An 18,030-nucleotide genomic window follows, 5' to 3' on the forward strand; every position below is an offset into this window, starting at 1 on the left:
ATAAGGGATATTATTTTGTTTTTTCTTCTTGTTTAGCAGTATAGAATACCAATGAAAGTGGTTCTCTCTGTCTCTCTCTCTCTCTCTCTCTCTGTTTAATCTTCAAAGTTATTTGTGATGGACTTTAGTAACCTCTGAGGGATTTCACTCATGTCTCATAGCACTTCAATCCTCCAAGTGGGGGAAAAAAAAGTAGAAAGCTTAGATCTCAGGAACTAGAGAAGTGGTACCAGGTGGAGCTGAGAAACATCAACTCAAAATGAGCAGGGGACTTGAAAATTTTAAACAGCTTGCACAGTAAGTAAAAAACTCCCATAAAGAATTTCTGTAAATACTTGAGATATGTAGGACTCTCATAACTCACAAAAAGCATATTCAAAAAATTCATTCTTCACAAAGAATTCATATCACACAAAATTCTATTTTGAGGAAAGTTTGCAGAAAAAAGTATAAGTTTTTTTAATGGTTTTGGAGATTATTTCAAATCTGATATTAAAAAAAGATTTGTTATAAAGGAGATATAGTTTTTATGTCTCCCTAGGCAACCTTGCAACTTCTTTTAGTGTAATTAATACAATTATGTAGTTACTCCATTATCAGCTGAAATAGTTGTGGGATATATGATCCATACAGAAAAAAAGTCCACTTTTTTCTAGTCAAAATGGCATCTATGTCTATAATTTAGGAAAATACCACACTTCTTTCTGTTCTCTATGGTTTGTGACTGCTGTAATTGAGAGTGCATGGCTTTGTAAGATACATCAGAGGGAATTGAAATGAAAAGTATCAGTGACTTGCCATGTTCAATGTAGCCTAACAACATTTCATGAATGGCTCGTGCTCATTAAATGGTAATAGAAATTAGTTACAGAGGGACAAAATATTTATTTATTTAAGAGAAGCAATCTGGAACTTAAAAACAATACTATGAATATTTCCATACTCAAGTAACCTAAACCATGAATCAAGGGGAGGAAGAAATGTAATTAGAATAGTAACATACATAAGTAGTGGTAGTGATGGTGGTGGTACAGGAGAAGGCTACCTGGAAAGGGCATCTCTTGGGAGCTGACTTGATTTTTCTGGTTAGGTAGTGTTATGTTGCCACTTAACAACCACTGATCTTGCCAGGCACCTGCTTCCTTCTCACTCTGGGCTAGTTCATAGCCCTAAATCCATATGGTGTGTTAGCCAGTTACCTATGCTCCTACGTGCCTTCCACACATCCCCATACTGCTGCTGCCTCAGTGGAGAATGTGGCCAAGCTGCCAATTGCTATCAGGAATCTCCAGAACTTGTGCTTTGGCATTTTTGAGAGTTTAGCTGCTACTCTGAAGGTAGACAAGGGGAATTGAAGTCCCTAAGAACCCACTCCTTGAAGCCTCATACTTTTTACTTCAAGAATAACTTAATTAGAGTTATAGTAGCACTATGGGAGTCACAATGAAATCTGAATTGCTTGTATCACAAAAGAGCTATTTACTAAACCAAAAAAGAGCTTATTCTCTTAAAATCAGAAGCAGACCCTGAAGCAAAACTTGATTCTAGGAACTTTTTTAATGTATTTTTATTCACAGATTTTATAGGATACTTTGCATGAAAAACATCTTCCAAGACTAATGCTATTAAAATTTTGAAGGATCCAATAGGGAGGCTTAAGTATCTCTTATGACCTGGTAATGTCATTCAAAGCCCTTTTCTAGGGTGTAAATAAAATTCATTATTGATTAGAGTAAATGTCTAAAGGTCAACTGCAGCTAAGCATTTCAAAACTTGATTATATTAAGGTCATTAAAGTCTTTGTATGCCTTTGAGTTTCAAGGTAATTATATTTAAACATTTTATTGGTAAGAAAAAGTATGATTATATTGCAAACCATGGTATTATTAGGTCATAAGAGATTTTTCTAAATCCCTCGATATTTAAAGTTTTATCTTAACTTTTTGGGAAACAAGCTTACATGTAGGTTTTTATATAATACATTAAAGAAAACACTGATGTTTTTATGTTTACTTTCTGTTCCAATATAGTCATTTAAAAATTTACATAATTATCAGTCTTTCCCAGTTTTTCTATTTTAATATTACAGTTTTAATTTGATACTTACACTAATGTGTTCTCATCTATATTTTAAAAACAATACCTAACAGTGTATAGCACTTTAAGGCATAGAAAAAGTGATTTATATACGCTTATCATTTTTTCTCTTAAGGAAGAGAGATAACTTTATAGAAGCTAATATACTACTGTGTAAATTATGGACAGCCCCTAGAACACTTACACCTTGACTTTTTTGATACCACAGACATGGAGCCAGTTTACTTCTCTGATTAAAACCTAACCTACCAGAAAGAAACACATCCAAACTAATCTAGTCATAGTGTTTTCTGTTTCTCAGTTTCTCAGTTGTCGACTACCATCAACAACTACAGAAATAATATTAATAAATAATAATATAGTAATAATAACAATATGACAACAGCTAACATTTACATAGAATTTACTATGTGCCAGGCTGCTAAAATAATAGATCTCAGAGATCATTTAGTGAGAATCTATTCTTTTTTCACTATTTTCCCCCCCATTTTTATCTTTAGTTTTATATCACCTTCATGTCCAAATAAATCCTTCACCACTCCTCTTTTCTTAAAAGAAAGGAGAAAAAATAAATTTTATCCAAACTAACAAGCCCATTGAGTGAGGCTTACAGTTTATACAATGCTTTTCTCTATAGCACTCCACCTCTGGGAAGAAAGGAGGGAGATAATGGTTTTTTAATCTTGTCATCTGGATTTAGTAGTTCTAATTGCATGGCATTCCTTTGCAGATTGGTGCTTTTGTTGTTCTTTCTTTTCACATTGTTGCTGTCATAGCATCTACTGTTTTCCCTGTACAGCTCACTTCACCTGGCATCAATTCATACTTCTCTGTATTCTTCATAGTCAACATTTCTTCTACTGCTGATTAATTTTCCAGTAAATTTATGAACCACAGTATGTCTAACCATTCCATAATACTTGAGTATCTATTCTGTTTTCTGCTCTTTGCTCATGCAAAAAGTGCTGCTGTAAATATATTCGTTTCTAAATTAGGTCATGCTCTCCACCTTTCACTTCTTTAGGATATATGCCTAGCCATGGAAACTTGCCTATCAAAGGGTATTTTAGTCACTTCATTAGTATAATTCCACATTGCTTTCCAGAATGGTGGCATCAACTCATAGATCCATAGTGTATTAATATCCTTCCCTCTCCACAACACCTCCATTAATGACTACTCATATCCTTTTCCATCCTAGTCAATTTGCTGCTGACCTTATTCTTTTACACATGAAGGAGGAAAGAAGGAAGGAAATAAGCATTTAAGAGCCTACAATATGCCAAACACTGTGCTAAGCACTTTATAAATGTCATTTCATTTTATTCTCACAACAACCCTGGGAGGTAGGTGCTATTATTATCTATATTTTATAGTTAAGGAAACTGAGGCAGACAGTGACTAAGCAACTTGCCCAGGGTCACATAGTTAACAAGTTTCTGAGGCCAGATTTGAATTCAAGTCTTCCTGACTCTAGGACTAGCACTCTATCCACTGTGTCATCTAACTCTCTCTAGAAAATGAAACCCAGGGAAGTGAAGAAATTTGACCCAAGTTTCAAAGCTTAGTCAAAATAATTTAGGTTCCCATTCCCATCCAATGCTCTTTCTACTATATTCTGGTAGTTAAAGAAATAAAAAGTGTTCTCTTTTTCAATTTGTTCAATATATACACATTATATTCACAACCAAGGACTAATTTCCAAGATTTTTCTGTCCTAAGAGGAAATGAAGAATAACTGGTCAGTATCCTCAAGCATCCTTTTATGTTACAAAATCACCCTTGCCTTGTTCTTCTTTACAACAAATAACCCCATGTCCTTTAGGTTCTGTTTTTTTGTTTCCTTTGCCCCATTCTTCAACCCCTTACACCTTCTCAGATCTGTTTTCTACTATATCATGATCTGGTCAGGGCTGGTTCTACAGAAAACCTAAATCCTTAATTTCTGAGAGCAGAAATTACTAAATGAGATTTGGAGACAAACAGTACCCCAGTCAAATATTTGATTCAATTCCATTTTCCTACAAGAAGGAATCCTGATACAACACTCAGATTATATGCACCAAACCACCTTCTAATGTCTGAGAAATTAAAAAAAAACCAGTTTACTAGTAAATGCTATGCAATTGAATAGCATTTACATTCTTATAGACTGTTCTGCAATTACACTTAATGGATCCCAAAGTAATTGCCATGAAACCTGAATTCAGATTCAGATAATATAATCATATATTTGCTCCAGTGCTATGTAATTATCCTAAGTATCCTAACAATCTATGATAATAATTACTAAATAATAAAATGGTGAATAGTTACCAGGCAAAGCATTGTTGCAAAGGATTGGAGCTTTTATATTTAAAGACACGGTAACTTGTGCAGTTCCTCTTTGGAACATCACACATTTTAGTAATGATTTTTTTTTTCAATTCAAGAAATATTTATTAAGTGCCTACTCTGTACTAGCACTCTTCCATTTCCTGTTTTTAAGGAACTTCCAGTTCAAAAGGGGATGAGATATGTACTTGAGCTAGAATGAGAACACTTCAAAGAAGAGATCTAGAGAAAAAAAATGACATATTAGAGAGGGAGTAATAAATGAAACTAATTATTTTCACCTACATTATATCCTAAAATTATTAGTGGGTGACACATGGTTCATTCTGTTCATCATTATTTAAGTTCATTCCCAGCACTTTCAGTAGACATGATGGAACAAATATACACAGTCCTTATTTCAACTGTCTTTTCATAATCAATGAAGTCATTTGGAATGGGAGGTAGTAGGCAGTATAATGAGTTGGTGGATTGATTGTTAATATTTTTCATATCTTAAGACATCATTAGTATTTCACTGTGATCAGAAATGAAATGAATGTGGTACCAGGAGATGTCCAAATTATAATAAAATAGATCATATTAATTAGAGAGCTTAAGGGTTCATCCTTTTCAGGACACACAGAGAAACAGAAGGTACTGGTTAGAAATAAACTCCTGATTTAGCAGTATTTTATGAAGATTCCTTCCTTACTCCCTCCCTCCCTGTCTCTCTCTCTCTTTCTTCTTCCTTCCTTCATTTCTTTCTTCCCCTAACAGATTATGGAAAATAAACAAAACTAAAAAGAAAAAAAATGTTCTTTTACATAGAATTAGTCTTTTTTCAATTTTTAAAAATGTTTTATTAATTTATTTTAATTTATAAATAATCACTTCCATAAGCTTTTGAGTTTTAAATTTTTCTCCTCCTCTTTCTTCCCCTCTTTCCCCAAGACAGTGTGCAATCTGATATAGGCTATACATATACATTCCTATTAAACATATTTTCACATTAGTCATATTGTAAGGAAGAATTAGAACCAATAGGAGGAACCACAAGAAAGAGGAAACAAAACAAAATAGAAGAAAAAAATAGCAAATACTATGCTTCAATCTGCATGCAAACTCCACAGTTCTTTCTTTGGATGTGGATAGACATGAGCCTTTTGGAGATGTCTTAGATCCTTGCAATGCTGAGAAGGGCTAAGTCTATCAAAGTTAGTCACTGCACAATGTGGCTGTTGCTGTGCACAATGCTCTCCTGGTTCTGCTCACTTCACTCAGCATCAGACCATACAAGTCTTTCCAGGTTTTTCTGAAGTCTGTCTGCTCATCATTTCTTATAGCACAATAATATTCCATTATATTCATATACCACAACCTGTTGAGGCATTCCCCAATTGATGGACATCCTCTCAATTTCCAATTCTTTGCCACCACAAAAAGAGCTGCTATAAATATTTTTATACATGTGGGTCCTTTTCCCATTTTTGTGATGTCTTTGGGATATAGCTCTAGAAGTGCTATTGCTGGGTCAAAGGGTATGCACATTTTTATAGCCTTTTGGGCATAGTTCCAAATTGCTCTCCAAAATGGTTGGATCATTTCACAACTCCACCAACAATGCATTAGGGTTCCAATTGTCCCACATCTTCTCCAACATTTATCATTTACCTGTTTTGTCATGTTGGCCGATCTGATAGGTGTGATGTGGTACCTCATAGTTGTTTGATTTGCATTTCATAGAATTGGTCTTAATCCACAATCCATACCAAAAAGCTGTGATAGAAAAATACAGAAACAAAACCCATCTATAATACAAAAATCATTTCTCCAAATCTTTTTTCAGGAATAGAAAGAAGAATTTTAATTAAAAATGATGGCAACAAGGGTAAATTGCAACCAAAAAGAAACAACTAAACAGCATGACTTGTAACTGGCCTAGTCATTGTTTTTCAAAAATGCAGCACATTAAAATAGATGAGGGATAACCCCAGAATGAAATATTAAGGTCATTACTCACTCTGGATGAATGCTAGTTTTTCCAAAACAAAAAACCTGAAAGAAATCTTATAAAGGAACTAGCACTTGAAGAGAGTTTCACTTCATCCCTGTATTCATCTTATTTCTTTCAAAGGCTATTTAGACTTGGATCAAAAGGTAGCATTACCTTGTATTATTACCTATTGCCCTTAACAACTTCCTTCCAATTTAATGCAACTCAACATTAAGCAATTACTCTCTAAGATACAGTAGTAGGTACTACATATGTGAAGACTTTAATGACATAGAATCTGCCACCGAGGATCTTAAATCTACAGGTAAAGTAAATGGGATTTCAAAGTCCTGAGAAGTAGTATCATTGAGGTTATTGAAAATAAAACTTTCATTTAACAAAGTCTTACATTTCATGAAATTCTTACTTTAAGTAAAAATTACTCAATCAAGATTAAATCATTGGAGGGAAATGAAGACTAGATTAGATATGCTATTTTTGGTGGAATACTTTGGTCAATGGAAAATTTCAAGGAACAGTATGCTAAAATTGACAGAAAGAAATTATCCTACACCAGTTGTGAGATGACAGGATTTTTAGGAAGAAAATTATTGGAAAGAAAGGGATTTTACAAAGAAGAAAAATCCATAATATGGGAATGGTGCATGCAAAATAAAGGACAGGGAAATATTTAAAATGATAGCAAGATGTACATTCTGGGGAAGGAGCAAGATTCTGCTCTTTATGATAATTATAGGAAAATATTTAGTTGAAAATAATAGGTGTTTGTTTCTTTGTTTGGGGGCTTTATATGGAAGGAAAGAATACAAATGGGGATATCCTGCAGACCTTAGGGAAAGTGAATTTGTCAGAGTATATTTGGTAGCCACACAATATGAATAATAACTTATTCTTAATGGGAAAACTAATTACAAAACTTTCTGGTTTCATACTTTCGCAGGGTAGGGGCTAAGAGGGAGTACAAAGAAAAAGGTTCATTTTCACTTGCTCTAGCTTTTATAAGGGAGCTTGTGTAGTCACAAACAACCCTTGAACTTTGAGGTGAATCTTCTACAATCAAATCACTTAAGACTTTGAGTGACAAAGTAACTTAGAGGTTCATAAAGAAAATGAGTAGTATTGAGGATTGTTGAGGAGCTTTCTCATTTTATTTAAAATTTAAAATTCTAAAGGGCCTTGCTTAGAATTTGCCCCCAAATATAAATTATATTGATTGACTTATATAAACTCACAAAATATACAGTTTAGTAGTACGCAGATTTTGCTGTGTGTATGTGTGTGTGTGTAACTGTTCTCTGTGCATACCCAGATCACCTAAGATAGAGGTACTCATCTCGAAGATGACAGGTACCTATTACTGGGAGAATATATCTGCATTCTCCTACTATTTGGAGGAAAGCAACCTCTTTCTATTAACTGTGTAGCTGTAAGAAGGTGTGTCTTTAAAACTACCAGATACAGATAGTGTAACTCTTTCTGGTAGTGTCAAGTGTGAAAATCCTGTTCACTTGAAGCATAGGCTCCATGAGAATTGGGCTTGAGGTTTTGGTCTGCTTCATTTGTAACTGGCCCCATGAATTTGACCCATGGTAACCTTAAAAGCAGGATTCTAGGCTAGTTGTTGCTGCCATCCCAGAAAGGAAGTTCTGAAAAGGCAGGGTGCTGGGAAGCAAGCCTAAGAGGCTTTAAATTTAGAACTTGGTAGGACCATGATATTGGTCCTACCAATATCAGGAATTGAGTTTAACTGTGGAATTAATTCACTTCCCTCCCCAAAGATTGAGGGATCTATAAAGAGGGATTGTGTCCTAAGGTTTTAGAGAGGGTGGTTGTATGTTTCTTCTTGCTGTGCCTTTAAAAGAAATATTCCTTTGTAACAGCTAATCTCACTATTAAGCAGTTAAATAGAACTAGAGTGAATGGGACCTCTAAAATTTAGAGAACACAATTGGCTGGGACTTGAGAAAATGGCAGAGACTAGACATCCTTCAAAACTCTTTAAGGATACCAGAAGGGTGAAATATAACATACTTGGTCTTCAGGCAGTGACAGTCAGATTAATCATTTGCATATGTTTCTTCCATGATATACAAAATTGTAGAAGTTGGTTAACTTAAAGTACATATTGTCATATAGGTGTGATCTCTCCAAGGGAGAGTAACTATGGGGGCAATATATCTTATCATTTCCTTTTTTTTTTCACTCTTCTTTTTTTCCCCTCTAATCACTCTAATTTAGATCCTTATCACCTCATTCCCAACTGATATAGCCTCCTTATTAGTCTATCTGCCTAAGTAATTTTATAATTGACTACACTGATATAATTCCTTTATTAAAAACACTTTCAGTGTCTGCTGGTGACCTACTACATAAAATATAGATTCCTGAGCCTTTCAAGGCCTTGTATAATTTGATTCAAATTAAAATTCCCACTTTATCTTGTATTATATATACATATATAATCTTATATTTATCTTATATTAATATATATTTTATATATTATATATTTCATTTACCCTTTGTTCCAATGTTTTTCCAGTAGCAATGTATACCTGTGAAAGTTGGAGTATAAGGAAAGCTGAGCAGCTCAGGATTGACACTTTTGAAACATGGTTGCTGGAGAAAACTTTTGAGAGTTCCTTGCACAGCAGGGAGATCAAATCAGTCAATACTTAAAGAAATTAATTCAGGTAATTCAATGGAAGGTCAAATATTGAAGATAAAGCTTAAAGACTTTAGCTACATAATGAGAAGACAGAACTCATTGGGAAAGTCTCTGATGTTGGGAGAGATTAAGGGGAAAAGGGAGAGGGGATGGCAGCGGATGGGATAAATGGATAGTGTTATGGAAACAACAAACATGAACTTGGACAGATTTCAAGAGATAGTGGAGGAGAGAAGAGCCTGGAGTGCTCTGGTCTATGAACACAATTGAACTACCGAACAACAACAATATTATCATTGTACATCATTTGGGTCTATTTGCATTCTGTCTTTTATTATATAATTTTATATTTCTATCCCCAACCTCCCTGTAGGCAGTATTAATAGATCACCCATTAGATTTGAAGTTCTGTCGGAGCAGATCATAGATGATAGTATCATAGACTTCAAGTTGGAAGGAGAGTTCAAGGTCTTAATCCAACCCTCTCATTTTATAGAGGAAGAAGCTGATGTCCAGAGTCACTTGACTAAGCTCATAAAAGCAGCAAGTAGTGAAGCTGGAGTTTGAACCCCAGTTCACTGGCTCTAAATCCAATGCTGGGTCAACTGAACAACACTGCTTTATTTCTTCTTTGACCTGCTAGTGCCTCACACAGCGCCTTGTCCATTAAAGTCATTGATGAGTAGAATGGAATGACAAAGTCCTAAGAGATGTCTACAGGGAAGAAATGAGTATAGTGAGAGAAATAAAAGCTCAAAGAGTAAGTGGAAATGGAAGGATAGAACTAGGAGATAATAGCAACAAAGAAGCAATTCTTAAAAACAAAGATTTTAAAGAGATTTTATGAAAATAAATTTCCTTTGGCATATTAGGAAAAATATTAAATTAGGAATTAGAAGATTTGGAATCTACCTTTGGCTCTCTGCCACTACTAACACAACTCAGTTTCTCCCTATATAAAATGAGTTGGAATGGATTATTTTTAGTTGTTTGTTCATTTTTGCCACGTCTGGTATTCCTTTATGAAATGCTTCACAACTCCACTCCCTTCCCACTCCCCACCCCCACACACCCATTCAGGGTTAGATGAGGGCAAACCAAAATTATTGAGGAAATGTAAAGTTGCTATCAATTTCATCCATATTTTTACACTGTATACATGAAGACAAAACTCAAAAACCTACTAGAATTATGAAATATTCTTAGCAGATAGAAAATGTAGACAAATTTTATTTATTAGTTTGCTTGTTTGTTTGAGGCCAATCTATTATAGTAATAGGATTAGATCCTTTTGCTATTGTTAAAAAGTTAATATTTATCAGAAATGTCTTATAGGGCCGCTGCTACCTTTCCCCATTGTATCTAACACTATTCATCTTCTGTATTGTGATCCTTTTCCCCACCCAAGAAAAAAAAATTTGCTAACCCCAATGATTGTTCTCTATAAACAAAAAGTAACCTGTGATTTCTCCCATTTTAAAACCTACAGTAATTTTAAATTCATATTAGTTTCTCCTAAGAAACTTTTCTTTATTATCCAAGCCTAAATGACTACTTCTTTTTCATCTCCTTAAGCCTAACCAAAATTTATTTCCATATTAATTCAATTCAACTTGTATTGTTTTGACTATGCATTTATTTTGTTTTTTCACTTTAAGTTTGTGTTATATTTTTTGATGTCATCAGTTTATCAACTCTTGTCTCCTGAACCACAGGGTAAGGGCCATAGCTATCTAACTCCATAAACTCTACTCTACTATATCCAAAATAGTATTATGTATCCGATCAGTAAACAAAACAATATTTACTGATAAGATGGATAAAAATGATTAAATCTCTAATGGAAATGATCAAGTGTTAACAGTCACAACATTTGCAGTTATTTGTTTCTGGTTCCACCTAGGAATCAGAGGTATTTGTTTTTGTTTGTTATAAAAAGGTTTAGTCACAAGTAAACAGAACTGTGCAAACACATTTCCCTAAACATTTATAGACAGGAAATTTTATTTTATTATTATTTTTTCTAACTGATTTTCCTCTGTTCAGGTGGAGGTGTGAGCTTAAGTACCTTCAGGCACCAACAAAGTTCCAAAAATAAAATAAAATTACACCCCCAAAGAGACTGAATTTGAAAGCAAAAGGGATAGGGCTTTGGTAATCTTGTCAGGAGACCTAGCTATTGGACTCTCCATAAGTTCCAGAATAGATTAAATGTTTGAAAAGGAAGAATATGTGTTGGCAGTGTTACTAGATCTATATCCCCAGGGCAAAATTGAAGACATAGTTGCATTCAATGTAGACATAGATCTTCAGAAAGATATTTTCATAAGCAAGCATAGCAGGCATTCTGTTCTCTGTGCCAAGAATCTCTTATGAAACAGAGTGTGCTCCTGGAATGAACACACCAGTGTACAGAAGAGACTGACTTAATACTTAATAGTAACTGCTTTAGTGACACCCACAGCAGCAGGAGATGACAACAATGGTCGTGTCAGCAGCAGAAAAAGGGCTATTTTTCCATTTATAAATGCAATTGAGCATATGGCTAGCTTAATTAGGACTTTTCTCATTAACTCAAAATAGGCAGACTCTGGTGAAGCACCCTCAATTGAAAATCTGCATGAGTAATGACCGAAAGGTTTCAGAAAAGACCATTTAATATGTCAGGACTCAGAAGTCAGCTTTGAGCAGCTGGAGTGACATGTGCTTCTTTTGACCATATTTTGTGCATCTAGAGCCCTTGAAACAGGTTTACAACTCCCATAGACAACTATGGTGCACTTGAAGCTACTTTGGTAAGATCTGCTCATGGTTATAAGTGGAAAGACATTATACAAGGCAATATTAAAAATATCTTGGTTGACAAAATGCAGTTTTTATATGCTAATTGATTTAATGGTAAATGAGACCCATGAGAAAAGTGCCAAATTATACCTATTGTGTGTGATATTCTGGAAAGGTTTTGGCTACTCTTTTTAATTCCCTCTTCCTCATTGCCACCAGTAGATAAGGCATTGAATAGCTGCTATGGTACCCATGGATCTGATAAGAGCTATCCATTACAGAGATAAAGAAGAAAATTAAGCTACCTGTCTAAATGTATTTTTTGAGTATTTAAATAACACAGGTAAGTTAATAACCATATCTATACCCATGAAATGTCTTGAAAAATTCACAAATTTAGAGGATTCTGAGAACATTGTGGAGTAGATCAGAAAATTCCAAACTCTCTATACTTCCCCCACAAAGGAGAAAAAAATAGCACCTCTGGGTGAACATAGAGCTGTTAAAAATAAACAAGAGTAGAGGAAGGACTGGTCCTCCTGGGACAGTGGGGGAAGACTTGAAGAAAAATCCCAGGACTAGGTTTTGTCCTTGTGGAAAGTAAACACCTCCAGGCTAGTTCCACTTAAATAACCAACAACAAGCCCTGGGGTTAGCTGAGTTGGGGGGCAACCTTGGCCCCAGCCACAGGAACTTTTACCTCTGGATAGTGAGAGGAGTTGGATGTCTGAGCCAGGGAAGATTGAGGGAACCTCTACTGACAAGGAAACCAGATCCGGCTGTGATCCCAAAAAGGCATCCCTGGGTAGAAGAAACCATAGGTGAGTGCACAAGTGGTAAGGCAGGGACACCACTGGCTATGGGCACTTACAGGGGAGTGGAATCCTTGGTTTCAGTTGCGGGAAAGAAAAACTGAAGGAGGATCTGAGGCCAAAGGCACCCTTCCCCATACTGTAGGAACAGAGATGATTACAAAAAATAAATGGCAACAAATTAAAAAAAAAGAGTAGTCAAAGGAAAAAGAATCCAACTATAGAAAATTACTATGGGAACAGAGAAGGCTGGGGTTTGTCTTCAGAGGAGGATACTGAAGGAAAGAAAACCTCACCTATCCCAAAGAGTAGCATCAAATGGTCACCTGCCAAAAAAGAATTCATAGAAGAATTCATAAAAAAGACTTTAAAAATCAAATGAGAGAGATTGAGGAAATTTTTTTTTAAATCTAAGAAAAACAAGATTATGAAAAGAAAGTCAACCAACTACAAAAGGAAATACAAAAATCTTAAGTAAGAAAATGACCCCTTGAAAATCAGAATTGGGTAAGGCGAAACCAGTGAAGTTATAAGAGACCAAGAAATAATAAAACAAAATATAAAGAATAAACAAATAGAAAAGAATGTGAAACATCTCATAAGGAAAACAACTGATCTGAAGAACAGATCAAGAAAAGAAAACATAAGAATAATCAGATTACCTGAAAGTTATGATTAAAAAAAAAAAGGATCTTGGGGGCAGCTAGGTGGTGCAGTGGATAGAGCTCTGGCCTTGGAGTCAGGAGGACCTGAGTTCAAATCCAGCCTCAGATACTTAACACTTAACTAGCTGTGTGACCTTGGGCAAGTCACTTAACCCCATTGCCTAGCAAAGAAAATAAAAAAGGAGAAATAAATAAAATGAGTTTTTTTTTTAAAAAAAGAATCTTGATACAATAATACAAGAAATAATTAAAGAAAATTGTCCTGAAGCATTAGAATAAGAGGGGAAAGTAGAAAAAGAAAAAAATACACCAACCACCACCTGAGAGAGATCCTACAAGGAAAACCTACAGAAACATCATAGTCAAATTCCAAAATCCCTGGCTCAAGGATAAAATATTATGAACAACAAGAAAAAAAAGAAAACAATTTAAATATGGTGGTTCCACAATTAGAATCACACAAGCCCTAGCAATGGCAGCACTAAAAGATTGCAGGTCTTGGAACACCATATATCAAAGAGCAAAAGAACTGGGGTTGTGGCCAAAAATATCATACCAAGCAAACTTAAGCATAATCCTGAATGGAAAAAAAAATGCATTCAATGAATTGTCAGATTTTCAGGATTTTATTTAAAAAAAACAACCTGAACTTAATAGAAGATTTGGCATATAGAGGCCAAGAGAAATATAAGCTACATATCAAAGACTAATTACAAGGCACTCAATAAGGACATACACTTTATATGAGGGAATGTAAAATGTATGTCTAAGATTGTTATTAGTAATTGGGTAGTTCATCAGAAAGATTGGGGGCAGACCTGAGTATGATATGATTTTAAAAAGTAAAACCATTTACGAACAGGTTGAAAAAGTAATTATCTTATACAAATGAGGTGTGAGAGGAAGAATTGACACAGAGGAATTAGATGGAGGAGGAGGTTTGATAGTTCTGGAACCCTACTTTCATTGGGAATGGGTTTAAGAGGGAACAATATGTATACATGTAGAAGGGTATAAAAGTCTTCTAAATTCAGAAAGAAATAAAGGGCTAAGGGGATAGGGAGGAAGGAGATGGGATTTTTAGGGAGGGATTTTTAGAGGGAATGGTGAGGCATCAGGATAAGAGTGGTGCTATAGAAGGTTTAGATTGATGGGAGAACAACGGAAGAGTCCTTGGAGATAAAAATAGGGAAACTACACTAGGTGTCAGCCATACTCATCAATGTTGTTTTGGACTATCTAAAATAACTAGACAGTATAAGGTTGGAATGTTGCTGTGGTATAGGAAATGACAATTTGATGGATTTGGAAAAATACAGAGACTCAGACTTATGGAGGAAGAGATTATCTACCCTCAGAAAAACAGAGGACAAATAAGTATAGTATATTCTTACATAGATGCATATGTATGTATGTCTATATATATGAGTATGATTATAGATATCTAAGTATATCTATGTGTATGTAAATGTATGTATGTATGTATATTTGTGTAAATGTATATATGTATATTTGTGTATATATGTATGTATATGCATGTGTATGTGTATATATGTACATATATGTATATGCATGTATGTGTGTACATATAAATATATCTGTGCTTAACTGTAGGCCCCTTTGGTGGGGAGTTGGGGGAGGAAGAACAAAGTAAAAGTGCACAGCAGAGAAGCAAAAAGAACTTACAAGGAAACAAAGAAAAGATGGATAGCTCTGAACACAATGCATAGTGTTTATTATGTAGGTTTTCTTGAAATAGAAATTTATTGCTCTATATTTTGAATCTTCTCTTATATTCTGCTGTCTACTGTTTTATTTTCTTTTCTTATTTTGTATTTAAGTTTCAATATTTAAGTTTATAATGTTTCTTTTTCTTTTCTTCTGGTCTATCTAAATTTTATTATGTAAGTTTAAAATAAAAAAAGTTCGAAAATTTTGAAATTTGAAAAAAATAGGAGCCCATATAAAGTAAATATGATTACTATGAAGTTGAAAGGGTGAGGAGGGAGAGAACAATCATATGTATAATTATAGCAAGAATGCTTAGGTTTCCTATCTGAATTTTATAGATATCTGGATCTGTATCATAACACACTGACAAAACTATTTTTGTATCATATAAAGTAGGACATTGTGATGAAGAATGATTATAAGTATACACTTTAAATATCCCCTTATGTTCATAGGATTTTCAAGAAAAATCCAAATGACTCATGCCAACCAACTCTTAAATTCTTTAAAAACAAAGATAAATAGAATATAGAAAAAGATAATGCTCAAGACATTCCTTTGTGGCAAATTAGGCCCTATAAAAACTATATTAACTCTTTTAGATCACAAGAAAATCATTCAGTAAATTTCTTTCTCAATGAGTTAAATGACCCAAAAAATGTTAATTCAGTATACAAAGAACCCTGATATGGAGCCAAAGGGGTAGGTTCAGACTCTCAAAAATCTGCTTCATAAATTACACAATTCAAGTATGATGCTCCTCAAATCATTTTTTAAAAAAGGTCTATGCCCTGTAGGGTGATTTATAATCATTTTTTGTTATTTCTACCTTACTCCAGTCCAATCCCAGAGGTTAGGACTATCATCTCTTTCTTAAAAGTTGAGGAAATTGCCTGAGGTTACAAAATGATTTGGTGGAAACAACAAAAGGGACATTGACACAAGGGGACCTTATATTTTGAAGTCTGTGACTTATTCCATCATATCACTTACTATAAATCAAAAATATAATCACATATTTTGTTTCTATGTGGCACCAAGTCTCATTCATGTTCCTGTAAAAATATTCAAAAAAATGAAAGGCCAAAATTGCTTGGCTGCACTGCTCTGAGTAAATTGCAATCTGGTTATTGTGAACCTCCACTCAGAGTCCAATCTTGCAGGTCTGAAGTTAATGAGAGTTTGGATGGCATGATTTGGCCTTTAGGCTAATGGTGTTCTGTGGGAAAACAACTTCATTATAAATAGGCTTCACTGGGTTTTCTTCTTCAAGAAATACATGCTTTGTTTCAAAATACCAACTAGAGATTTAAAAAGGAAACCAAAAAATGTATTGCATTCTGTATTGGATTTATCACAGTATAAGCCTGTTCTTAGTATTGAGATTTAAGAAACCTTTCACAATTCTGTCCTCTTTAATTAATTGCTTTCATCTCTGGCAAGGACTTGTACACAGTGCTGATTCCAAAGAGAGATAAAAACTCTCGGGAAAGGGTTCTTCTCGATGAGCCACTCTAGCTCAGTTAACCTTACTGAAGTTGCAATCCAAAGTCAAGAATGCCAGTACCAAGACTGCCAGCAGAGCATTATAAGAATTAAACATGAAATTTCCAGGCTCAGAATAAAAGAATTTAAGGATCTTTAATAAATAACAGGGAAAAAAAGAATTGAGGCCATGAACACAAGAGAAAAGACTAAGATATGCAAAGTAAACTTAGGGATAGTGAAGCTGAGTATCTCGTTGTATTGCAGAAGTCCTAAAGTTCAAGGTTTGTAAACCAGAAGAGAGTAGAGTTTGAAGAGCAGAGCAGCACCAAGGAAAGTAATTCTCAAGAAACTTAAATGCCTAGCTTAATCTAGTGGTGAATTTCTCCTCAACTTGACCCTGTGGCTAACCTCTATGTGACTTACTTTCTACCTCCCGAGGTTCAGACACTTAACTTTCCACTATTGGCATATTCTTTCATTCTTTACCCTCTCTCACTTCAGATCTATTACATTCCCTGACACCTCCTAACATAAAATGTTCTGCCAAACTATTTTCTTCCCTCATTTATCCTGCTAAAACTTTATTGTTCCATTTTTTCCAAACAAGTACAGTCACAGCCAGAAGAAGTCAACTAGCATTTATGACTATTGACTCAGACTAGTACAATGCATTAGAAAGATTTCAGAAGGTAGAATAAGAGCTTCTAGCTATGTCTCTTACTACATCTAATTTGGAACAAGTAAATTAAATGTAATGGGCTTCAGTTTCATTGTCTATAGAATAAGGGGTTGGACCAGATTACCTTCAAAGTCCCTTCCAGTTGTAAAGCTATGATCCAAGAACCAATAGGTTTATCCCAATTTAATAAGGTTCCTCTATATCCCTTGTTTCTACTGTCTCAAATAGGACTCTCACTTGACTTTTATGAACCTTTGGGTATTTTCAGTAGAGACTAGTTTAGGTTTTCATCTCTTGGGTTGATGGGGTGTGCATTTGTGTTGTTACAGTTTTCCTCATTAGATTGTGAGTCATATGAGACCATTACCCCTGCCCTTTATCTATTTTTTTGGTAAATTTTTCCTAATTAAAAGTACTAGTTACTAAATGAAACTGCCTACTTTTTTGCATATGATAAGATTTATTTTCACCACTATTACCTTCTAGCTTGTGATCTCCTTAATTTATGAATTTAGAAGCTACCTAAAAAAAAATTGTATGATATTTGCCACATCATTTTAATTCTGCCTGGTGCATTTTGGTCATTAGAATTAGATACAAAATGCCACATAAGAAGTAATAAGATACAGGGAGAAGTGACATTTTAGCTTAATACTGTCCAGAGAGTATTGCCAAAGCTGAAATTCACAATAGTGATGCCAAGAAGTATTAACATGTGGCTCAGAATTATTCTCCATGGGAAGGAAGCCATAGAAGTCTCTTGTCTAAACCAAACACCA

This window comes from Vombatus ursinus, unplaced genomic scaffold (assembly GCF_900497805.2).
Source record: "Vombatus ursinus unplaced genomic scaffold, bare-nosed wombat genome assembly UNPS02014818.1, whole genome shotgun sequence".
Taxonomy (NCBI): Eukaryota; Metazoa; Chordata; class Mammalia; order Diprotodontia; family Vombatidae; genus Vombatus; species Vombatus ursinus.